The sequence below is a fragment of the Eptatretus burgeri genome, chromosome 5 (genome assembly GCF_056783735.1).
Source record: "Eptatretus burgeri isolate ZD-2024b chromosome 5, Ebu_testis_v1, whole genome shotgun sequence".
In the NCBI taxonomy this organism is placed as follows: domain Eukaryota; kingdom Metazoa; phylum Chordata; class Myxini; order Myxiniformes; family Myxinidae; genus Eptatretus; species Eptatretus burgeri.
Window position 1 is genome coordinate 103,871,486 of NC_140965.1, and position 27,085 is coordinate 103,898,570.

A 27,085-nucleotide genomic window follows, 5' to 3' on the forward strand; every position below is an offset into this window, starting at 1 on the left:
TATTGCAAATACAACTTCCCACTGACCCAATTCTGACGTCAGGTACAACCAGAACATGATGCTGCAACAACGTCAGATTTCAACGTTGTGACAACGTTGAAATCTGACGTCATGGGTGTTGCGAATACAACTTCCCACTGACCCAATTCTGACGTCAGGATAGAACCGGCAAACGACGTTGCAACAACGTTGTGTGCCTGCTGGGAGGGGTGAAAACACAACCTCTGAGCACCTTTGGTGGCAGAGGTAACAAACTAACTGACAACTAACAAACAAAAAGAGGTGAGGAAGAGGGGGGACATCACAATGAACTGGAAAAAGGGAGTGCTTGGGAACAGGGTCATGAGTATGGATGGGGATGAACAAACAGTTGTCTTGAAGCCCTGGAAGGAAGAATGGGACTGAACAGACTGGGGAAGTTGATTCCACAACTGAGAGAAAAGAGGAACAAATGAGTGAAGGTGAGCAGTGAGCCTGGATTTTGGTAATTTAACAAGAATATGATTGCTGGCAAACCATGTGTGCCCTTCATTAACCTGGGACGGACAGAATCAAGAGATGGTAGAGGGTGCAAGGAGGATGTAGAATGTAGAGAGGTCACCAACCTGTCTGCAATGTGAAAGCAACAGTTCTAAACACCCAGCTTCATCGTGGGAGATCCTCTGATTTTGAGGGCCTTGTATTCCACAGAATCAAGAAGGGCAAGGTGCGAGGCAGGGCCCAAAGGGGAGAGCAGTACTCCATTAAGCTGAAAATGAAGGCCTTGTAAGTTGTCAAAGGTTCAAGTTTGCCTTGTGCGATGAAGGATGCCAACTTGGCAGCTGGCTTTGGAGGCCATCTTTGAAAAGTGGTTTCCCAAGGAAAAGATCACGGCTGAAAGTGAGACCGAGGAATTTGAGTGACTGAACTTCTTCAACAGGATTGATTGTTAAGCAAGCACACGGAAGGGTGTGCCCCTATGGTGCAATTGGAAAGGAGAGTGAGAATTTGAGATTTGTCAGGATTTAAAGACATATTCAAAGTGTTTGACTATGTTGTGATTTTTTTCAAGATCTGAAGAGAAGGAAGAGGCTGCAGTCTTCCTGTCTGAAGGATGAAGGATGTCACAACAGAGGGTCGAGTATTTAGCAAATTGATAAAGGGGATTTTCCAGAGTCAGAGAGGTCATGCTCTGGCACATGCTCCCATACCTGAACTGACCTGAGAGAGGTCATTGAAGAAGATCAGGAAAAGGACTGGACCCAGAACACTGCCTTGGGGCACTCCAGCCTTGACAGGGAGATGAGATGAAAGGATTCAGTTTGTGCCACGTGTTGGCTATGAGAGGAGTGGAAGTTTGTAAGCCATTCATGTAGATGGCCTTGTGTACCATAGGCAGACAGTTTACAGAGCAAGCCAGGATGTCAGACTATATGGACAGCTCAGGATATGTCTGGAGAGATGGCCCTGATCTCATGACTGACATTGATGGTCAGGTCAGGTATGGGAGCATGTGCCAGAACAGCGCGTCGCTGCGTCCACTTTCCGCCGGTACTCCAGGGGCCTCCGTCTGGCCATCCCCCAGGCAGATGCCAGGCCCATCCCCATCTCCTTGAGATGATGGTCAACCTGCTGCAACCATGAGGCACGTGGTCGGCCCACTGGCCTCCTCCACTCATGAGACTCCCTCGCTGAGAGAATCTGGTGAGCAGGATCAGCGTCAGGAAAACGAGCCACATGTCCATACAGCCGCAGCTGACGCTCACGGACTATGCAGGTAACAAATCTCATCCGAGTGATGGCCTCCATATATTGTTGGGAGAGTAAGAGCAGCATGTGCAAGGAAGAGTAACCTGGTTTGAATTGGATTGAGTGGTCTAAGATGAGGCTGTTGGAGAAAAGGAAGGATTTCATATCAACTACGATGATGAATTCCATGACCTTGTTGATGATTGGAAGTAAACTGATATGTCTGTCATAAAGGGGATCGGTTTCTCCGTTTCTCCATTTGGAAAGTTTCTCCATTTTATATAATACTGTGATGTTGGAATGCTTTCCAAGCAGATGAAGATGACTTGGGACAAATGATATTGTGAAAAGGGCAGAGAGACGATATGCAAGAGGAGCAACGAAGAGAGGATATGTGAGCTGTTTCTGTCCAGTCCAGTTGCCGAATTGGAGTCGAGGGTTGCCAGAAATTACTTCACCTTCTCAGGTGCAAAAGACAGCATCCTGGAGCAGTTGGATGTGACTGAGTAGCGTGGGCACAGAAAGTGAGGAGTTGGGCCACAAGATGTGGAATCAAACATAGAATTGATGCATTCGGCCTTCTCACGAGGGGAGTCAGCTGTGGTGCTATTTGAAGAGAGGGAAGGAAAAGAAGGGGAGCATTCTCCGGAAACAGACTTAACAAGGCACCACCAAATTTTAGAGGATGGAGACAAGTTTGAGAGTTCAGCCTTGGGTTGGACAAATGTTATTTTCTGGCATTTCTGAGAGTGGACACACACTAGTTCTGGGCTTTGTGGAATGATCTGAGGTTGCCTTTGGTCAGATTTGCCTTCCAGGAAGAGAAGGCTCGATGTTTGAAGGCAACTGCATCAACACAAGGATCTGTGTCCCGGGGCGAGAGGATAGGTATGATAATTGCATTTGAGAAGGTATAAATATGTTCATAATAGAAAGCAAGCTTGCGTAGAAGGATTTCCAGGCAGTATGAATATCAGGAGAGGTGGAAATGAAGGACCTGTCTTGACATAAGAGGACAACTTACAGTCCCTGCCAGCCAGCTTGACTGAACTGCCAGACGATACAGCACTCCATGACGATAGCCAGAGAGATGTTGTCTCCAGCCAGAGAGAAACACAGTAACAGATGAAGCTATTAGGGCAGAAGACGAACAGGGGGAACTCATGGGTCACATTTGGAGGAATTTTTGGCGTTACCAAGTCCAGAAGGGCCATTGGGAGAAATCAGGGTTGGAAAGTTCACTGAATGGGCGAGTCCCATATTTGCATATCACACTTGATTTTGTGCGATACCACTTTCAGGTAAACACTCTAGACATCAAAAGCATCATTCAGAGTAATTATTGAAGAGGATTGTCGAGTAACTGGTGTCCCTTTAAATTAACAAAGCTACAGGTTCCAACTCGATCATGTCCAAATGAACAATAAAGAGGAAAACAAAATTTATTTTACAATGGAAATGAATGATTTGTTTTCCCCTCACAACATTAAGCCAATATGGCCAGGAGATGCTCAGAGTGCACCCAATAGCATCTAAAATCCCAAACCTTCCAGAGTCCTGCATTAGGTCCAGGACCACAGGCTTTGTGGCTTCGCGCTCGCAGCATCTGGGATATTATGTACCTGTTCACTTGATTTCTGGACCTCCCCTTTCAAAAAATCCTGGATCCACCAATGATACCTATGTACATGTCAGAAGGTTTGCAGCTCAGTTGTCATATTGGTAAAAGGCAGCACACTGAGCAGAAAAAATAATAAATTATTTATTAAAGCCGAACGTTTCGATGTCAGGTCAGGTTATGTCATCACCTATGTCAGGTCAGGTTCGATCTGTGACCTGCTACAGGTACCATGTAAACCTGTAGTAACCTGTTCCATGGTCGGGTTGTCGGCGACTAAACCGTCTCCCCCACCAGGTTTTCTGGTGAGGGGGGTGTTTGGATATGGACACCCAGCAGGATTAAAAACAAAACCTGTCAAAGGGCGGAGGAGCTCCTTGTGAGCCAATGGCCATCCATATCTAGTGCCCAACTGTGTCTGCGGACGTCCTCCTGCAGTTGGGTTACTTTTTTATTAGGAGGTTGGTGGCAGGATTTGCACTCCGGCCACCGTAAAACCCTTCATTCCGCAAAACGCAAAAACGCAAAAAAATCTGAAAACCCACTCCGTGGGAGTACCTCCTGTGCAGCTTCCCTTCGCAGGGCAGCTCACCGGATGACGGGATTGGGGCAAAGCCTTCGGGACCCCCAATCTTTGATAGGAGGGAAACCACGGGGTAACATCCCTGGGTCAGATTGCGGGAGAGTGTGTCGGAGTGGTGCTGAGGAGTCGTCCACCAGACGGCGGTCTCCTTGGGTTAACCTGAGGCGGTCCCTTCGGGTGGGTGCCTGGAATGTCCTATCCCTAAGAGAGGATGATCACCTGTCTCTGTTATCATCTGAGCTCAAGCGTTTGGACATCGGGATTGCAACTCTCTCTGAGGTTCGGAGACCAGATTGCGGCGAGATAATGGTGGGTGGTTACACCTACTATTGGTCTGGTCGCTTTGATGGTTACCATACCCAAGGAGTTACTGTAGCTGTGTCCAATAAGCTGACCCCAATGATAATTGAGGTAACACCGGTCAACGAGGGTATTATGAGATTAAGGATTCGTCACTCCTTAGATGTCATTTCCGTGGTCTCTGTTTATGCTCAGACTGAGGCGAGTGATCTCACCGTGAAGGATGCATTCTACGCCACGCTCGAGTCTGTGGTTGATCAGTGCCCCAGACGAGACACACTTCTAGTCTTGGGGGATTTCAATGCATCGACGGGAACTGATAGGGATGGTTATGAGGTGTGTGTTGGTCCCCATGGGTCAGGAACTATGAACCAGAATAGCACTAAGTTCCTTGACTTTGCAAGAAGTCATGGACTTAGGGTGGCTGGTTCATGGTTTCAGCACCCACAAGCTCATCGCTGGACTTGGTATTCCAACGCTGGCGGTGTGGCAAAGGAGATTGACCATGTCCTCATTGACGGTCGTTGGAGGATGATCCAGAACTGCAGGGTCTACCGGAGTGCTCAGTTCCTCAATACTGACCACAGGCTTGTTGTAGCAACTCTAAAGCTGCACCTTAAATCCTGGAGAATGATACCATCCCAGCCTAGGCTGGATGTTGCCAAGCTCAGGGATGAGAGAGTAGCTGAGGAGTTTACGAACAGGCTGAGTGGACACTTGGGGGGTCTGGGTGCTTTGGGGGGTCCTGAAGAGTTGTGGAGCGCCTTTAAGACCACCGTCCTTGATGTTGCCAGTGGATGTCTTGGAACTCACCGCAGGGCAAAGAAGAATTTTGTCTCTCAAGGGACACTGGATACCATTGACCAGAGTCGCAGGGCCAGGCTGAATGACAGAGCTGAGCTGTTCAGGGATCTGAGGCGTAAAACTGTAAATGCACTGAGGGTGGACAAGGAGGCCTATGTGCAAGGAATCTGTGAGGGGGTAGAGCATCACCAGTGGACAGGTGATTCTCGTCCCGCTTACAGGGGAATTCGCGCATTACGTTCATCCAAGCCCATCCCTCGGAGCACTGCAGTTCGAGCAGAGAGTGGTAGGCTCTTGACAGAGGAGTCTGAAGTAAAGGCCCGCTGGGCCGGTTACTTTGAGCGGTTGTACCAGGCTGATCCCCCAGCTGTCGAGTTGGACGTCAAGGGTGTTACAATCCCTGTTGCTGACCCACGAATCAACTGTGGTCCACCTTCGCTTGTGGAAACACGGGCTGCGGTGAACCAGTTGAAACGGGGCAAAGCTCCAGGGATTTGTGGCATCCATGCCGAACTTCTCAAGGCTGGTGGAAATGCTGCACCCGTGTCGTTGCATGCAGTTTTGTGCTCTGCCTGGAACACAGGCATCATCCCAACTGACTGTAAGAGGGGCCTTGTTGTCCCTCTCTGGAAAGGGAAGGGTGATCGCCAAGACTGCAACAACTACCGAGGGGTGACGCTGCTCTCAGTGCCGGGCAAGGTCTTTGCTCGGATAATTCTTGATAGGGTTCGCCACCATCTGCTTGAGCACCAGCGTCCAGAGCAGTCAGGCTTTACACCAAAGAGGTCAACGATTGACCGTATCCTTGCCCTTCGTGTCCTCACCAAACGCAGACGAGAGTTTCGGCAGGGGCTGCTTGCAGCCTATATTGATCTCTGTAAAGCGTTCGATTCAGTGAATCCGGATGTCCTCTGGAGGATTCTTGGTCTTCGTGGGGTGCCACCAAAACTGATCGATCTGATGTCTGAAATCTACTCTGGTACTGAGAGTGCTGTGAAGTGTGGTGGTACCATCTCTGACTTATTTCCAGTTGTTACTGGAGTTCGTCAGGGGTGTGTACTGGCCCCCACACTTTTCAGCACTTGTATGGACTGGTTTTTGGGGAGGATGTCGGAGAGATCAAGTTGCGGTGCATCGTTTGGGAATGTCAAGATCTCGGACCTTGATTTTACAGACGATGCAGTCATCTTTGCGTAGACTTTAGACATCCTTTTGGGGGCCCTCGAGGTGCTGAATGAAGAGTCGGAGCCGCTGGGATTACGGGTTTCTTGTGTCAAAACTAAGATCCAGGCTTTTGGTGACATCTTGGATGCTGCTATCCTGTCTGTGTCTGTTTGTGGTGAGGATGTTGAGGTCGTGGAGAGATTCACTTACCTTGGCAGTGATATTCATGTCTCTGCTGGCTGCGAGTCAGAGGTCAATAGACGTCTGGGTCGGGCCTGGGGAGTCATGGATTCACTGGATCATGGGGTGTGGCGCTGCCGGTACCTGTGCGGGAGGACGAAAGTCCGAGTCTTCAGGTCCTTGCTACTTCCAGTCTTGCTCTATGGGTGCGAGACTTGGACTTTGACCAAGGATCTGAGACGGAGACTTAATTCCTTTGGTACCAGGTCTCTTCGAAGAATCCTTGGCTATCGCTGGTCGGATTTTGTGTCCAACGAGCGGTTGCTGAGAGAGACTCGGATGAGATTTGTTACCTGCATAGTCCGTGAGCGTCAGTTGCGGCTGTATGGACATGTGGCTCGTTTTCCTGATGCTGATCCTGCTCACCAGATTCTCTCAGCGAGGGAGTCTCATGAGTGGAGGAGGCCAGTGGGCCGACCACGTGCCTCATGATTGCAGCAGGTTGACCACCATCTCAAGGAGATGGGGATGGGCCTGGCATCTGCCTGGGGAATGGCCAGACGGAGGCCCCTGGAGTACCGACGGAGAGTGGACGCAGCGACGCGCTGTTCTGGCACATGCTCCCATACCTGACCTGACCTGAACGTTTCGAGAACAAATGTTCTCTTCCTCGAAGGCATTAAGAGCGACATGGTGGTGGCGCCGCATTGTTTTTTTGCACACATAACAGCGTGTGTGTGTGTGTGTGTGTGTGTGTGTGTGTGTGTGTGTGTGTGTGTGTGTGTGTGTGTGTGTATGTGTTTCCGTCCTCCATAACTCCAAAACGACAAAACCGAGTGCCCCCAAACATTGCATGCATACTAAGGCCTAAGTCACATTTGCCACGGCGGCCGTGGGGTCTCCAAAATCTCCGGCCACTAGCAATTATACGGCAGCCACAGTATTTCCACGGTCACACAATGTAGCAGTCACATATGTTTTTATTTTTCGGGGAGCCACATGGCGTATTTAGAAATTGTGGAGACCGAAAACGTGGGGTTGCCGTACGGTCTTTGATTTGATGTCGCACGGTGACCTTAAGGGGGCCCTGCGGCGGCCATAGAATTTTCAAGGCAGACGCAATGTAGCCTCAAGGTGCCCGCAAGGCGACCGCAGGGGGGCGGTAAGGCGAACGTGCGGCCAGACGGATGGTAATGAGTGGGTTAATTTTTATTTAGTTATTTTTTTTTCCATTTTTTTTTCGGCTTGTTGAATTGCTACGGCGAACGTAAAAATGAAAAAAGTTAGAACTCCGCATTATAATTCCACGGCGACCCCTACGGCCTGTAAAAGATAGCCAAACGGCGTAGGGGCCACCCTGAGGCGACCGCAGAAACTATGCGGCCGCCGCACATTTCTGTGAATTCAGAGGGCGTACGGCCGCCGTATCCTTGCCGCAGAGCAAATGCGGCTTAGGCCTAAGGGAACTCCAAGGAAGTGCATAAATGAAAAGTGGGTATTTGGGTAAAGTTAAACACCCCTTTTTAAATATTTAACGGCTTTCCTTCATGAAGGGCTTATCGATGGTCAACCCAACTTTACCTTGCAGGGGTCTTAGCCGTCATTTTTATTTGGCCTATTCAAACATGCATTGTATTGGAAACACAATATACTTTCACAGACGAATTAAATTATGTCATCAAAATATGATTTTGGATTTGAGGCTCAGATCTGGTGGACTAAATAAGTGTCGAAATCTGGAGTGAAACCTGAAAATTTAAAGAAACTACTGATTTCGTCGAACTAAGTGTGTACGTGTATCTTATTATAATGGAGAAAACGTATATGGTTATGCTTGCATGTATAATATATATATATATATATATATATATATATATATATATATATATATATATATATAAATATATATATATACAAATGCATATCTTCTTCTTCTTCTTCTTTCGGCTGGTCCCTTTCGGGGTCGCCACACCGGATCATCCGTATGATCCGCATAGTGATTTGGCACATGTTTTACGCCGGATGCCCTTCCTGACGCAACCCAGGTCGCCTCTTACGACACAGGGAAATGGTACACCAATTTTAAGCGGGTATACACCGGCCCAGTTTGTCAGGTCAGGTTCGATCTGTGACCTGCTACAGGTACCATGTAAACTTGTACTAACCTGTTCCATGGTCGGGTTGTCGGCGACTAAACCGTCTCCCCCACAAGGATTTCTGGTGAGGAGGGTGTTTGGATATGGACACCCAGCAGGATTAAAAAGAAAACCTGTCAAAGGGCGGAGGAGCTCCTTGTGAGCCAACGGCCATCCATATCTAGTGCCCAACTGTGTCTGCGGACGTCCTCCTGCAGTTGGGTCACTTGTTATTAGGAGGTTGGTGGCAGGATTTGCACTCCGGCCACCGTAAAACCCTTCATTCCGCAAAACGCAAAAACGCAAAAAAATCTGAAAACCCACTCGGTGGAAGTACCTCCTGTGCAGCTTCCCTTCGCAGGGCAGGTCACCGGATGTCGGGATTGGGGCAAAGCCTTTGGGACCCCCAATCTTTGATGATAGGGGGGAAACCACGGGGTAACATCCCTGGGTCAGCTTGCGGGAGAGTGTGTCGGAGTGGTGCTGAGGTGTCGTCCACCAGACGGCGGTCTCCTTGGGTTAACCTGAGGCGGTCTCTTCGGGTGTGTGCCTGGAATGTCCTATCCCTAAGAGAGGATGATCACCTGTCTCTGTTATCATCTGAGCTCAAGCGTTTGGACATCGGGATTTCAGCTCTCTCTGGGGTTCGGAGACCGGATTGCGGCGAGATAATGGTGGGTGGTTACACCTACTATTGGTCTGGTCGCTCTGATGGTTACCAGACCCAAGGAGTTGCTGTAGCTGTGTCCAATAAGCTGACCCCAATGATAATTGAGGTAACACCGGTCAACGAGCGTATTATGAGATTAAGGATTCGTCACTCCTTAGGTGTCATTTCCCTGGTCTCTGTTTATGCTCCGACTGAGGCGAGTGATCTCACCGTGAAGGATGCATTCTACGCCACACTCGAGTCTGTGGTTGATCAGTGCCCCAGACGAGATACACTTCTAGTCTTGGGGGATTTCAATGCATCGACTGGAACTGATAGGGACGGTTATGAGGTGTGTGTTGGTCCCCATGGGTCAGGAACTATGAACCAGAATGGCACTAAGTTCCTTGACTTTGCAAGAAGTCATGGACTTAGGGTGGCTGGTTCATGGTTTCAGCGCCCACAAGCTCATCGCTGGACTTGGTATTCCAACGCTGGTGGTGTGGCAAAGGAGAATGACCATGTCCTCATTGACGGTCGTTGGAGGATGACCCAGAACTGCAGGGTCTACCGGAGTGCTCAGTTCCTCAATACTGACCACAGGCTTGTTGTAGCAACTCTAAAGCTGCACCTTAAATCCTGGAGAATGGTACCATCCCAGCCGAGGCTGGATGTTGCCAAGCTCAGGGATGAGAGAGTAGCTGAGGAGTTTGCGAACAGGCTGAGTGGACACTTGGGGGGTCTGGGTGCTTTGGGGGGTCCTGAAGAGTTGTGGAGCGCCTTCAAGACCACCGTCCTTGATGTTGCCGGTGGATGCCTTGTAGCTCACCGCAGGGCAAAGAAGAATTTTGTCTCTCAAGGGACACTGGATACCATTGACCTGAGTCGCAGGGCCAGGCTGAATGGCAGAGCTGAGCTGTTCAGGGAGCTGAGGCATAAAACTGTACGTGCACTGAGGGTGGACAAGGAGGCCTATGTGCGAGGAATCTGTGAGGGGGTAGAGAATCACCTGTGGACAGGTGATTCTCGTCCCGCTTACAGGGGAATTCGCGCATTACGTTCATCCAAGCCCATCCCTCGGAGCACTACAGTTCGAGCAGAGAGTGGTAGGCTCTTGACAGAGGAGTCTAAAGTGAAGGCCCGCTGGGCCGGTTACTTTGAGCGGTTGTATCAGGCTGATCCCGCAACTGTCGAGTTGGACGTCAAGGGTGTTACAATCCCTGTTGCTGACCCTCGAATCAACTGTGGTCCACCTACGCTTGTGGAAACACGGGCTGCGGTGAACCAGTTGAAACGGGGCAAAGCTCCAGGGATCTGTGGCATCCATGCCGAACTTCTCAAGGCTGGTGGAAATGCCGCACTAGTGTCGTTGCATGCAGTTTTGTGCTCTGCCTGGAACACAGGCATCATCCCAACTGACTGGAAGAGGGACCTTGTTGTCCCTCTCTGGAAAGGGAAGGGTAATCGCCAAGACTACAACAACTACCGAGGGGTGACGCTGCTCTCAGTGCCGGGCAAAGTCTTTGCTCGGATAATTCTCTATAGGGTTCGCCACCATCTGCTTGAGCACCAGCGTCCAGAGCAGTCAGGCTTTACACCAAAGAGGTCAACGATTGACCGTATCCTTGCACTTCGTGTCCTCACCGAACGCAGACGAGAGTTTCGGCAGGGGCTGCTTGCAGCCTATGTTGATCTCTGTAAAGCGTTCGATTCAGTGAATCGGGATGCCCTCTGGAGGATTCTTGGTCTTCGTGGGGTGCCACCAAAACTGATCGATCTGATGTCTGAACTCTACTCTGGTACTGAGAGTGCTGTGAAGTGTGGTGGTACCATCTCTGACTTATTTCCAGTTGTTACTGGAGTTCGTCAGGGATGTGTACTTGTCCCCACACTTTTCAGCACTTGTATGGACTGGATTCTAGGGAGGATGTCGGAGAGATAAAGTTGCGGTGCATCATTTGGGAATGTCAAGATCTCAGACCTTGACTTTGCAGATGATGCAGTCATCTTTGCGGAGACTTTAGACATCCTCTTGGGGGCCCTCGTGGTGCTGAATGAGGAGTCGGAGCCGTTGGGATTACGGGTTTCTTGGGTCAAAACTAAGATCCAGGCTTTCGGTGACATCTTGGATGCTGCTGTCCTGTCTGTGTCTGTTTGTGGTGAGGATGTTGAGGTCATGGAGAGATTCACTTACCTTGGCAGTGATATTCATGTCTCTGCTGGCTGCGAGTCAGAGGTCAATAGACGTCTGGGTCGGGCCTGGGGAGTCATGGATTCACTGGATCATGGGGTATGGCGCTGCCGGTACCTGTGCGTGAGGACGAAAGTCCGAGTCTTCAGGTCCTTGGTACTTCCAGTCTTGCTCTATGGGTGCGAGACTTGGACTCTGACCAAGGATCTGAGACGGAGACTTAATTCCTTTGGTACCAGGTCTCTTCGGAGAATCCTTGGCTATCGCTGGTCGGATTTTGTGTCCAACGAGCGGTTGCTGAGAGAGACTCGGATGAGATTTGTTACCTGCATAGTCCGTGAGCGTCAGTTGCGGCTGTATGGACATGTGGCTCGTTTTCCTGACTCTGATCCTGCTCACCAGATTCTCTCAGCGAGGGAGTCTCATGAGTGGAGGAGGCCAGTGGGTCGACCACGTGCCTCATGTTTGCAACAGGTTGACCATCATCTCAAGGAGATGGGGATGGGCCTGGCATCTGCCTGGGGGATGGCCAGACGGAGGCCCCTGGAGTACCGGCGGAAAGTGGACGCAGCGACGTGCTGTTCTGGCACATGCTCCCATACCTGACCTGAGTATACTGGGACTCATTTCGCCGACCTCGGAAGGATGACAGGCTGAGTTAACCCCCTGGTGTATTAATTCAGTAGCCCAACGGGGCTTGAACTCAGGACCTTTTGGATCCCAAGCCACTGCCCTAGCACCAGGCATATATATATATATATATATATATATATATATATATATATATATATATATATATATATACATATACATATATATATATATATATATACACATATATATATATATATATATATATATATATATATATATATATATATATATACATATATATATATATATATATATATATATATATATATATACATATATATATATATATATATATATATATATATATATATATATATATATATATATATATATATATATATATATATATATATATATATATATATATATATATATATATATATATATATATATATATATATATATATATATATATATATATATATATATATATATATATATATATATATATATATATATATATATATATATATATATATATACATATATATATATATATATATATATATATATATATATATATATATATATATATATATATATATATATACATATACATATATACATATACATATATATATATATATATATATATATATATATATATATATATATATATATATATATATATATATATATACATATATATATATATATACATATATATATATATACATATATATATATATATATATACATATATATATACATATATATATATATATATATATATATATATATATATATATATATATATATATATATATATCTATATATCAACACAAACAAACACGACATAATAGTGACCGAAACTTTTCATGCTGCACTCTTCAGGGTAAAAATCGCTGCAAGTGAAGGAGGAAGTGAAGGCGTGTGCTTCATTCGCAGGTCTCAATAAGGTAGCCACTGATTGTTTCAACCGTAATGAGGTCACGGTTAATCCGAATGCCCATTGGTCAGCTCATCATCTTCACCTCGAGCTCCCATTGGTTGGAGCAGAGTTCGTAGATGATTGGTAATATTGGATGGGACCAAACAACACATCCTCTTGGCGATTCGAAGAAAGATTGTGAGGGTTAGAACACAACCAGTGAGAGCATGTAGAAATATCCAGCAACCACCGGCTACTGTACCTGCTTCATCTGCCATTGCACAGCACCTGGTTGCCAACCCTATCTGTGCAGATCAGTACAATGCAGATATGTTCAGGATATTGAGCCGAGGTCGGAGCTCGTTTTATTAACGTATGTTGGAAGCAACCTTCATCCTTACCACCGATCCAATATTATGTCGTCAAAAGGAATTTGTACGATCTCTGTGTCTCTTTCAGCATGGAAAGATCAAGGGAAGTACGGTAACAAATGGTGAATGGACCTTCGGGGAAACCCATCCCCCCTCTCTCCAGGATGCGGTTGCATACGTCAATCTTCGACGAACTCTGCTCCAGCCAATGGGAGCTCGAGGTGAAGATTATGAGCCGACCAATGGGCATTCGGATTAACCATGACGTCATTACGGTTGAACCAATCATTGTCTACCTTATTGAGACCTGCGTGCAAAGCATGCGCCTTCACTTCCTCCTTCACTTGCTGCGTTTTTTACCCTGAAGAATGCAGCACAAAAAGCTTCGGTCACTATTATGTTGTGTTTGTTTGTATACATCTTAAAGTTCTGTCGTACCAAACATCTGTGTATATATATATATATATATATATATATATATATATATATATATATATATATATATATATATATATATATATATATACATACATAAAACCTAAGAATCACATTCATGACTTACCTGTATTCTTCAGCACCAATTTTTTGGTTACTTTGACTTGAATAATCAGCCTGGTGTTGGCTTAGTGGTTAGGGTGGCGGCTTGGGATCCCAGGGTCCTGAGTTCAAGCCCCGTTGGCTGCTGAATTAACACCAGGGGGTTGACTCAGCCTGTCATCCTTCCGAGGTCGGCGAAATGAGTGCCAGTGTACTGGTCCCGGTGTATGCCCCGGTTAGAATAGGTGTGCCATATCCCTGTGTGTCGTAAGAGGCGACCAGGGTTGGCGTCAGGAAGGGCATCCGGCCATAAAAAAAAAATTTCCTCAAGAAAAAAGCCAAACCCCTGCAAAGCAGGAAAAAATGGCTGTAAAAACGGTCATTTTTATATTTTTTTTGACTTGAATAATTGAGATCGAGATTGAGATATGGGCAAAAGGAAATATATGATGTAAAAGCCTGGCTGGAAGTCCAAGGGAAGCTGTGTATTGGGTAGTACAGTCAAAATGTCGGATGACCTCCCACAAATTGCAACAAAAGCAAACTCAACAGATTTTGATTCCTGGATATGTCATCAGTGACAGAAAAAAGTCCTAAGGGATCCTCCGGTGGGAAAGTCATGAAATCATGGAAAGCCAATATGGCCACCACCTGGTTCGGGAAAATGAGAAAATTGTAAAGATTGATATTTTAAAATGTAAATATATGTCTTTCTGCATTCTAATTGTTTCTAGTTATGGTCAGTATATTGATATACAAGAATAGTTACAAAAAGTGAAATGTATTGAGGGTAAAATAAAAAATTATAGCTTTTTTGTCCAAAAATGTCAATTTTTTGTCCCCAAAAAAATATATTTACCTGATACTGATTTTGGCTCCTGGACCAAAAAAAAAAATGAAATGTTGAAGACACAAGATGAAATCAAGTCTATGGCAAGAAAATATAATTATGTAAATCATTGAAACATGACAAAATTCACAATTCCACTCGGGGCAATCACATCTGCCTAACGAAAGATTCAAAATGAAAATGAAAATTCGCATTAACCTCAGAAACTACATCAATTATAAACTTACTATACATGTTGAGAAAAATCAGGCATATTAAAGTTAGAACTCCACAAATGTCGTCATCATCCTCATCATTGTCACATGGAGTGTTTGTGCAGCCAGAGCCCCTGCAGTTTCCACAAGCTGGAGTGCACTCAATGGTGTGCTTCTTGCATGTGCATCTCATGGTGTTACATTCAGCCTGGCAGTTGCACCTAATGACACGTAACATCTTTTCAGGAGCTGGAACTCTTGAGGTCTGAAGTGGCACAAAACCCTCGTCACACTTCTGCCAACCCCAGTCTGTCGGAAGAAGTTCATCTGCACCTCCCTTCCATTCTTGGAATTGTAGCCACACGCGCAGGCTGTGATACTTTGTTGCTTCTGATGTTGGGGATAATGTCTGTGGTTGCACGTGAGAGGAGCTCCTAGCCACCTTGTCCCAGTACCACTGATATCGGAGGGTGTCCAGGTTGTCAGTTGACTTTCCATTGTAGATTACCACCAATGTTTTTTCTCCTGCATCTGCCACATCACATACGGAAGCTGGATATGTATCAAAAACCTTGGCCTGGTCTCGGAATGTGTTGCTTGCTTTGAACTTTTTGAGGGAAGCTCCCTTTCCAATACCATGAAGATGAGATGTCGTGTCACACCCAAGAACTACAGTATGTGTAGAAACATGTAGAAACAGTATGTGCTTGCATATGTCTGTACCAATCATTTTCTTTGTAGCCTTGATGTTCCAGATGCGAGGCTTCTTCGTGTTCTTCTTTGGCTCGGGACAAAAGAAGAGGTCGTGGGATTCTAAGCTTGCACGGTAGCATAGGAGGACGAGGAGGTCTGTGTCATCACCAACTAACACAGTGTTGGTGACAGTAGAAGACTGCACGGCCTTCAGTACAATCAGGAGATCAGCATCCCCTGAGGCATGGTGTGTCTCACAGTTCTTCTTCTGAAGCTCTTCACTCAACATAAAAATGAATCGCTGTTTATTCTGCCTGTTGGCAAGAAACTGTTCCTTCTTCATTGTGAGACGCATGTCAGCTGTAAATGTCACAGTGGTGCCAGCATTCCCTTTAGACCATCTCTGGTGTGTCATGTCCTTCGTGTTGGTACTCTCATAACCATCAAACACGACTATGGCATCTCCGTACTTCTTCGTTACATAATTAGTGTCCTGGTGGCATATGTCTCTGTATGTAGATCCACGAGACCATGGAATGCGTTGAACAAGTGCCCCGCCATCCAAAACATACTGTTGCTCATCATTGGGGATATCGGCTGGGACATCGGATCCAAGAAGATCCCAGATGGCATCAGCAAAGACTGGCTTGTGTGCTTCTCGGAGCTGAAGAGAGGAATCAAAGAGGGCTGGTGGATAGCTGCACAGTTCATATTTGAAGGCCAACTCCAGTTCTTCTGCTGTCTGTGCAACAGTGATCAGTCTCTGGAAGAGGAGTTGTGGGTCAACCTGGACTTGCTCTCCATCAATCTTGACAGATGACTTCATGCTGAGGGTAACAACTTGGTCTTTCCTCTTAAATGTGTACTCGGCAAGTGTTTTCCCATCCATAGATTTCAATATTTTGGTTCCTACAGCATGTGCTGTATCGACGTTGACGGTGCGGTGTGCATGAACTCCAGTGGCAATGTTCCTCAGACGTGGATCACTACTGAATGGATTCCATTCCTATAAATACTGAATAGCTGATAGTGTGTCCTTCCAGTCACGAGATTGTCTTGCCTAAGTCATGTCCTTCTTCTGCTCTCCAGTGTTGTAGTTCACACCTGTGAGCTCCTGCATTGCCTGGTTTATTTCTGCACAGGCAGGCATTGATAGTAGCCATACCAGCCGTTGTTGCTCTGTCATTCCTCGCCCTCATGTGAGCCACCCGCTGGTCTTCAAACTTCTCATCAGAACTTGTTCGATGATCAGGTCAGATGAAAGACCTGCCCACAGGCAATCACTTCGTCGAACCACATGGAACCCCTCATCAAAACGTTGTTGGACATTGGGATGTTGAGTTTTGAGGTTGGACATCTGCTGCAGATAAACCCTCGCAGATTTGGCATACAGGTTGTGGCCCGAGGCTGCCAGGTAAGGCAGCATTTCCTGGATGGGCTGTAGATGTAGTGCCCAGTTTCCAGTGCGCTCTGCCCGGATGTATTTGCGTAGAATGTCTAGCATGTCCATATACTGAACCCAGAGCGCTGAGGTTCAAGAAGATATCTTTGCAGACTCGGTATGCTTCTGAAGGTGGTCTTTGATTCGTTTCAAGACGTCATACTTGCATACATCTTCCACAGACTGGGGTTGGCAGAAGTGTAACAAGGGTTTTGTGCCACGTCAGGTATCAATAGCTCCAGCTCCTGAAAAGATGTAACGTGTCATTAGGTGCAACTGCCAGGCTGAATGTAGCACCATGAGATGCACATGCAAGAAGCAGAACATTGAGTGCACTCCAGCTTGTGGAAACTGCTGGGGCTCTGGCTGCACAAACACTCCATGTGACAATGATGAGGATGATGACGACATTGTCGAGTTCTAACTTTAATACGCTTGATTTTTCTCAACATGGATAGTAAGTTTATAATGGATGCAGTTTCTGAGTTTAATGCAAATTTTCATTTTCATTTTGAAACCTGCGTCAGGCAGATGTTATCGCCCCGAGTGGAATTGTGAATTTTGTCATGTTTCAATAATTTACATAATTATGTTGTATTGCCATAGACTTGATTTCAAATTGTGTCTTCAACGTTTCTTAATTTTTTTTGTCCAGGAGCCAAAATCAGTATCAGGTAAACACTCCTTTTTTTTCGGGACAAAAAATTGACATTTTTGGACAAAAAAGCTATAATTATTTTATTTTACCCACAATACATTTCACTTTTTAAAAATAATTATTCTTGTATATCAATATACTGACCATAACTAGAAACAATTAGAATGCAGAAAAACATATATTTACATTTTAAAATGGCAATCTTTACAATTTTCTCATTTTCCGCGAAGCCAGGTGGCGACCATATTGGATTTCCATGATTTCAGGACTTTCCCCCCGGGGGATCCCTTAGGACTTTTTTCTGTCACTGAGGACATATCCAGGAATCAAAATCTGTTGAGTTTGCTTTTGTTGCAATTTGTGGGAGGTTGACCAAATATTTCTGCTAAAATGCCTGTAGGGTGAATATACTGATTCTGGCTCACTTTTCTCCATGTAAGTGAATGGGGGATTTTCAGCGATTCATATTTTTTCCCCTAAAAAGTAAAACCCCTTTTTATCCCAAGGTATATTTATTTGTCTCCCCTTTTAACCTTGGGGCACTCTATTCAAATAACCAATGCAATAAGATAAAGATTTATTCTAGGAGCAAAGTAGTAATGTGATTTGTTAAAGGTGATTCTGAAGAAATATCTGAAGCATGTAAGCCGAGGGACACACTTTTTCAAATTACCAAAGCATATTGTTTCGCTCACTCATTGAACCTCTAAACATTTGTTCATTCTCAAATTCCTTGAATAGTTTAATTTTCTTCAGACAATAATCCCCATCTAAAATATTTAAAAATAAAACATTTTAATCTTTATATTTTTCAAGATACCCCTTTTGTGTCATTAGGAAATGATATACTTCTCCTAATGACCTCATCTGACCACCTCCTGAGCCTCAGATTATTTTTTGCAGAAGCCACGCCCACTTTTTATAAATGCCCGCCACTTTTTAATAAGTCCTGCTCACTTTTCCTAAGCCCCGCCCACTTTTACTTGGCCCCACCTGCTCTTACATCATTTCCAGTTCATCTCTGACTCAAAGAAATCACGAGAAAATTCTACAATGTTATGGTTTTGAAAAATTTCCGAACGAAGGCTTGCCTGGGCTTGCCCAGGGAATTTCCAAAGGAAACCACCCCCACCAGTCTTTCTCTATAAAAGGTTCAACCCAGACTCCATTTTAAAAAAAAAATTGACAATGGAGTGCTGTACTGTCCTTGAGTGGGATGAGCTTGCTTGCAGATCGACTATTTGTATGGAACTTAACCTTCAAGTTGATGAACTGGATTCAAAACTCTTATCTGTTGAGGTAAGATTTTTATTTCCCCATTTTCAGTTCCTTTTAAGCAGCGACTCATTTAATAATTAAATAACTTAATCAATACATTATTATTTTCTCTCACAGGAAATTGTATCTGAAATACAATCTGAAAATACCGATTTTGCCACAACTTGGGGCAAAATTGTTGGCTTGGTTGAAGACCTTATGAGCGACCAAGACCCACAGAACGAGCTCGTCCTTGATGACCCAACCAACGAGTTATACCTTGGAGACCTTCTGAGTGACCAAGACCCACAGAACGAGATAGGCCTTGAGTGGGATGAGTTTGCTTGCAGATCGACTATTTGTCTGGAACGAAACCTTCAAGTTGATGAACTGGATTCAAACCTTTTATCTGTTGAGGTAAGATTTGTATTTTCCTATTTTCAGTTACTTTTAAGCATCGACTCATTTAATAATCAAATAACTTAATTAATACATTCTTATTTTCTCTCACAGGAAATTGTATCTGAAATACAATATGAAAATACTGCTTTTGCTACAACTTGGGGAGAAATTGTTGGCTTGGTTGAAGACCTTATGAGGGACCAAGACCCACAGAACGAGCTCGACCTTGATGGCCCAACCAAAGAGTTATACGTTGGAGACCAGAAAAATCCCGAAAAAGAGTTTTAGAGCAATAGTACTCATTGCGAATTATGAAAACAATACCCACTGAACGAGTTATACCTTGATGAGCCAGAATACAAGTTTTACCTTGGAGACTCACAAATTTTGAAAAAAATCAGTAAATGAGTTCTGCCTTGATGGTTTAAATAACTACCATGGTGACTCAGGAAAAGGGTTCTGCCAAGATGGTTCTCAATATGGGGCCTACCTTGGAGACTCACAAATTTTGAAAAAATTAGTAAATGAGTTATCCTTGGTGGTTTTAAATATGAAACCTACCTTGGAGACCTCACAAATTTTGAAAAAATCAGTAAATGAGTTCTGCCTTGATGGTTTAAATAACTACCTTGGAGACTCAGGAAAAGGGTTCTGCCAAGATGGTTCTAAATATGGGAACTACCTTGGAGACTGACAAATTTTGAAAAAAAATCAGGAAATGAGTTTTCCCTAAGAGACTTTGAAAGTTGGTTTTATTTTGGAGACTTGAAATGTGGGTTCTGGCTTGATAACTCACAATGTGATACATATCTTGGAAACTCAACAGAAATGTGGTTATACCTTGAAGACTTGGAAAGTTGGGTTTATTTTGGAGACTTGAAATGTGGGTTCTGGCTTGATAACTCACAATGTGATACATATCTTGGAAACTCAACAGGAATGTGGTTATACCTTGAAGACTTGGAAAGTTGGGTTTATTTTGGAGACTTGAAATGCTATCACTCTTTGGGATCTAAACCTATCGATGTCGTTCTTTGTTGGATGGTGCTTGATGGGAGCAAGATCAAGAAAGTTCTGGGAAGAAAGTGCAGGCTTACTCCCCCTTTCTACGTCATCAAACCTGAAAGCCTTAAAAGACAGAATTGGAAGAAGAGAAAAAAAAAACGTAAAATTATATATATATATATATACACACACACAGGCTTACTCCCACTTTCTACATATATATATATATATATATATATATAGAATTGGAAGAAGAGAAAAAAATATATATATATATATATATATATATATATATATATATATATATATATATATATATATATATATATATACATATATATATATATATATATATATATATATATATATATATATATATATATATATATATATATATATATATATATATATATATATATATATATATATATATATATATATATATATATATATATATATATATATATATATATATATATATATATATATATATATATATATATATATATATATATATATATATATATATATATATATATATATATATATATATATATATATATATATATATATATATATATATATATATATATATATATATATATATATATATATACATATATATATATATATATATATATATATATATATATATATATATATATATATATATATATATATATATATATATATATATATATATATATATATATATATATATATATATATATATATATATATATATATATATATATATATATATATATATATATACATACATATCAGGTCAGGTATGGGAGCATGTGCCAGAACAGCACGTCGCTGCGTCCACTTTCCGCCGGTACTCCAGGGGCCTCCGTCTGGCCATCCCCCAGGCAGATGCCAGGCCCATCCCCATCTCCTTGAGATGATGGTCAACCTGTTGCAACCATGAGGCACGTGGTCGACCCACTGGCCTCCTCCACTCATGAGACTCCCTCGCTGAGAGAATCTGGTGAGCAGGATCAGAGTCAGGAAAACGAGCCACATGTCCATACAGCCGCAACTGACGCTCACGGACTATGCAGGTAACAAATCTCATCCGAGTCTCTCTCAGCAACCGCTCATTGGACACAAAATCCGACCAGCGATAGCCAAGGATTCTCCGAAGAGACCTGGTACCAAAGGAATTAAGTCTCCGTCTCAGATCCTTGGTCAGAGTCCAAGTCTCGCACCCATAGAGCAAGACTGGAAGTACCAAGGACCTGAAGACTCGGACTTTCGTCCTCAATGCCAGGTACCGGCAGCGCCACACCCCATGATCCAGTGAATCCAGGACTCCCCAGGCCCGACCCAGATGTCTATTGACCTCTGACTCTCAGCCAGCAGAGACATGAATATCACTGCCAAGGTAAGTGAATCTCTCCACGACCTCAACATCCTCACCACAAACAGACACAGACAGGACAGCAGCATCCAAGATGTCACCGAAAGCCTGGATCTTAGTTTTGACCCAAGAAACCCGTAATCCCAATGGCTCCGACTCCTCATTCAGCACCTCGAGGGCCCCCAAGAGGATGTCTAAAGTCTCTGCAAAGATGACTGCATCATCTGCAAAGTCAAGGTCCGAGATCTTGACATTCCCAAATGACGCACCGCAACTTGATCTCTCCGACATTCTCCCTAGAATCCAGTCCATACAAGTGCTGAAAAGTGTGGGGGCAAGTACACATCCCTGACGAACTCCAGTAACAACTGGAAATAAGTCAGAGATGTACCACCACACTTCACAGCACTCTCAGTACCAGAGTGGAGTTCAGACATCAGATCGATCAGTTTTGGTGGCACCCCACGAAGACCAAGAATCCTCCAGAGGACATCCGGATTCACTGAATCGAACGCTTTACAGAGATCAACATAGGCTGAAAGCAGCCCCTGCCGAAACTCTCGTCTGCGTTCGGTGAGGACACGAAGTGCAAGGATACGGTCAATCGTTGACCTCTTAGGTGTAAAGCCTGACTGCTCTGGACGCTGGTGCTCAAGCAGATGGTGGCGAACCCTATAGAGAATTATCCGTGCAAAGACCTTGCCCGGCACTGAGAGCAGCGTCACCCCTCGGTAGTTGTTGCAGTCTTGGCGATCACCCTTCCCTTTCCAGAGAGGGACAACAAGGCCCCTCTTCCAGTCAGTTGGGATGATGCCTGTGTTCCAGGCAGAGCACAAAACTGCATGCAACGACACGAGTGCAGCATTTCCACCAGCCTTGAGAAGTTCGGCATGGATGCCACAGATCCCTGGAGCTTTGCCCCGTTTCAACTGGTTCACCGCAGCCCGTGTTTCCACAAGCGAAGGTGGACCACAGTTGATTCGAGGGTCAGCAACAGGGATTGTAACACCCTTGACGTCCAACTCGACAGTTGGGGGACCAGCCTGGTACAACCGCTCAAAGTAACCGGCCCAGCGGGCCTTCACTTCAGACTCCTCTGTCAAGAGCCTACCACTCTCTGCTCGAACTGTAGTGCTCCGAGGGATGGGCTTGGATGAACGTAATGCGCGAATTCCCCTGTAAGCGGGACGAGAATCACCTGTCCACAGGTGATGCTCTACCCCCTCACAGATTCCTCGCACATAGGCCTCCTTGTCCACCCTCAGTGCACGTACAGTTTTACGCCTCAGCTCCCTGAACAGCTCAGCTCTGCCATTCAGCCTGGCCCTGTGACTCTGGTCAATGGTATCCAGTGTCCCTTGAGAGACAAAATTCTTCTTTGCCCTGCGGTGAGCTCCAAGGCATCCACCGGCAACATCAAGGACGGTGGTCTTGAAGGCGCTCCACAACTCTTCAGGACCCCCCAAAGCACCCAGACCCCCCAAGTGTCCACTCAGCCTGTTCGCAAACTCCTCAGCTACTCTCTCATCCCTGAGCTTGGCAACATCCAGCCTCGGCTGGGATGGTACCATTCTCCAGGATTTAAGGTGCAGCTTTAGAGTTGCAACAACAAGCCTGTGGTCAGTATTGAGGAACTGAGCACTCCGGTGGACCCTGCAGTTCTGGATCAACCTCCAATGACCGTCAATGAGGACATGGTCAATCTCCTTTGCCACACCACCAGCGTTGGAATACCAAGTCCATCGATGAGCTTGTGGGCGCTGAAACCATGAACCAGCCACCCTAAGTCCATGACTTCTTGCAAAGTCAAGGAACTTAGTGCTATTCTGTTTCATAATTCCTGACCCATGGGGACCAACATACACCTCATAACCGTCCCTATCAGTTCCAGTCGATGCATTGAAATCCCCCAAGACTAGAAGTGTATCTCGTCTGGGGCACTGATCAACCACAGACTCGAGTGTGGCGTAGAATGCATCCTTCATGGTGAGATCACTCGTCTCAGTTGGAGCATAAACAGAGACCAGGGAAATGACACCTAACGAGTGACGAATCCTTAATCTCATAATACGCTCGTTGGCCGGTGTTACCTCAATTATCATTGGGGTCAGCTTATTGGACACAGCTACAGCAACTCCTTGGGTATGGTAACCATCAGAGCGACCAGACCAATAGTAGGTGTAACCACCCACCATTATCTCGCCGCAATCCGGTCTCCGAACCTCAGAGAGAGCTGCAATCCCGATGTCCAAACGCCTGAGCTCAGATGATAACAGAGACAGGTGATCATCCTCTCTTAGGGATAGGACATTCCAGGCACCCACCCGAAGGGACCGCCTCAGTTTAACCAAAGGAGACCGCCGTCTGGTGGACGACAACTCAGCACCACTCCGAAACACTCTCCCGCAATCTGACCCAGGGATGTTACCCCGTGGTTTCCCTCCTATCAAAGATTGGGGGTCCCGAAGGCTTTGCCCCAATCCCGTCATCCGGTGAGCTGCCCTGCGAAGGGAAGCTGCACAGGAGGTACTCCCACAGAGTGGGTTTTCAGATTTTTTTGCGTTTTTGCGTTTTGCGGAATGAAGGGTTTTACGGTGGCCGGAGTGCAAATCCTGCCACCAACCTCCTAATAAGAAGTGACCCAACTGCAGGAGGACGTCCGCAGACACAGTTGGGCACTAGATATGGATGGCCGTTGGCTCACAAGGAGCTCCTCCGCCCTTTGACAGGTTTTGTTTTTAATCCTGCTGGGTGTCCATATCCAGAAAACCTGGTGGGGGAGACGGTTTAGTCGCCGACAACCTGACCATGGAACAGGTTAGTACAGGTTTACATGGTACCTGTAGCAGGTCACTGATCGAACCTGACCTGACAGTCGAACCTGATAGACAGACATATATATATATATATATATATATATATATATATATATATATATATATATATATATATATATATATATATATATATATATATATATATATATATATATATATATATATATATATATATATATATATATATATATATATATATATATATATATATATATATATATATATATATATATATATATATATATATATATATATATATATATATATATATATATATACATATATATATATATATATATATATATATATATATATATATATATATATATATATATATATATATATATATATATATATATATATATGGAATTCTCATTTTGAAAAAGACATTGTGTTGGGCGAGGACTGAGTTGGGGTTGAGATTTTGAATGTGATGGTTGGGGTTGAGATTTTGAATGTGAGGGTTGACACACACACACACACACACACACACACACACACACACACACACACACACACACACACACACACACACACACACACACACACACATACACATGCATGCATACACACACACACACACATCAGCAAACAAAGTTAAGCCATGACTATTCAGTTGAGGATTCTGTGTTTGGGGTTCACAGATCTAAGAACGTCCCCCTTGACACATTATATACTGTTTTACACCTCGGACTTGGCCTTTGAGTGTCCACAATGGTATATAGTAGGAGGAAGTGAAGCGCCAACCCTTTGCTGCCATTGCACACACACACACACACACACACACACACACACACACACACACACACACACACACACACACACACAAACACACACACACACACATACAAACACACACACACACATCAACAAACAAAAGTTAAGCCTTGAATATTCAGTTGAGGATTCTGTGTTTGGGGTTCACAGATCTAAGAACGTCCCCCTTGACACACATTATATACTGTTATACACCACGGACTTGGCCCTCTAGTGTCCACAAAGGTGTATAGTTGGAGGGAGTGAAGGGACAACCCATTGCTCCCATGGGTATTATCTGCTTCGTTTTGTCTTTTGTAATTCCTGTGAATAAAATGAACCTAAAATCTCTTCCCATTCCAAATCATATATCTTACAAGTCCAAGGAACCGTATCTATTACATCAACAATTTAAAAAAGTTTGTTCGTCCATCATTTCGGATAACCTTTTTCAAAATGAGATTTCCACCTATATATTCTTACGATATCACCAACTTTGAACTTAGGTTTTCTGACATTAATCTCTTTTTCATCATTTAATTTTGCAAATGTTTCTGAGTGTGTCATATTCGTTTACGTGTGAATCGTGTAATTATACTTATCCACAATATCCTGAATAAAAGATGACCATTGTTGTGAACCGAGTTGTGTGAATTTTTTAATTAGTCTCTCTTTTAAGGTACGATTAAAACGTTCAACAACAACGGCCTTCCCTTCATTAAAGGTACTGTATAATGTAACACTGTTATTTTTTAGAAAATTCATAAATGTCTTGTTATAAAACTCTCTACCCTCATCAGTCCACAATTTTTTAGGTTTTCTCTTACTTTTATTAAATATCTGTTGAAAGGCTAACATAAGAGTATTATCTGTTTTGTTTTTTAAAGGGACAACCCATGAGTATCTACTCCTCAAATCAATAACGGTTAAAGCATACTTGTACCCCTTATCATTATTGAGTTCAATCAAATCAGCGGACCAGATATAATCAACTTCCTTGGAATAAACCTTCCTTCTATGAAACTTTGTGAATGTTGGTTTATGTAATTCATCAGCTCATTGCTCTTCAATCTTAATGACATCATTAGAGCGTATAAGTTTTTTGAATTTCCAAGTCCAAGTTTCAATTTCGCACTGATCATCTTCTTCACGATGAACCGATCAAATTTTTCTCTCAGGGTTGGATTTTGTATCAGAGACAAATTATACAACATTTCTCTATTGGCTTCATGCTTTTCTTCTAAAGTTGTGGTCTTCCCATAATCAATATCGTGCCTCATGCACACTTCATCAACCCTATTGATGGGTTTACTCCATGCTTTTGGATTATCTGCCTCATCTAATCTTTTATCCAAGTTTGTGCATGGACCACAGAAAGAATACCCTGGTAGATGTAATTCCCCTGGTATTCCAGTAGTTGTAAATTTACTTCCTGATAAAAACTTTTGGATATCTCCTCCGAGTTTGTGTTTGGAGATAAATTTATTTTTTTTTTGAACCACACAACGAACAAAGACCTTTTTGTATAACCTTTATTATTTTTACTTTTAAAATATGAGATATTTTTCTAATTAGTTTTCTTTTTACATTTGAGACAAGAACTCATTTATTTATGAGAAAAATTCCGACAGAGTGCAAAAACCTTTTTGGTTTCCAACAAGCACATTTGAATCTTAATTTTTAAAACATAAAAAAAATCATTAGAAATGCCTTCACTCTCGACTCCATTTATTTAAGAAAAAATAAAAACTTGAATTAACACCAATATCCTTTCCATGAAAATGATGTCAACGGTCTTGTCGAAAATACTGCAAATGGACTTGTCAATTCTTTGTTTTCCT

At 43.9% G+C, this 27,085-nt stretch overlaps 1 protein-coding gene and 1 pseudogene across 2 annotated transcripts in view; both read right to left on the bottom strand.

Moving 5' to 3' along the window:
* LOC147027096 (uncharacterized) overlaps positions 1-27,085 on the bottom strand; it is a 547,644-nt gene that overhangs the window by 245,100 nt on the left and 275,459 nt on the right. The gene's annotated exons all lie outside the window — the stretch shown is intronic.
* LOC147027098 (uncharacterized) lies at positions 774-16,878 on the bottom strand (annotated as a pseudogene).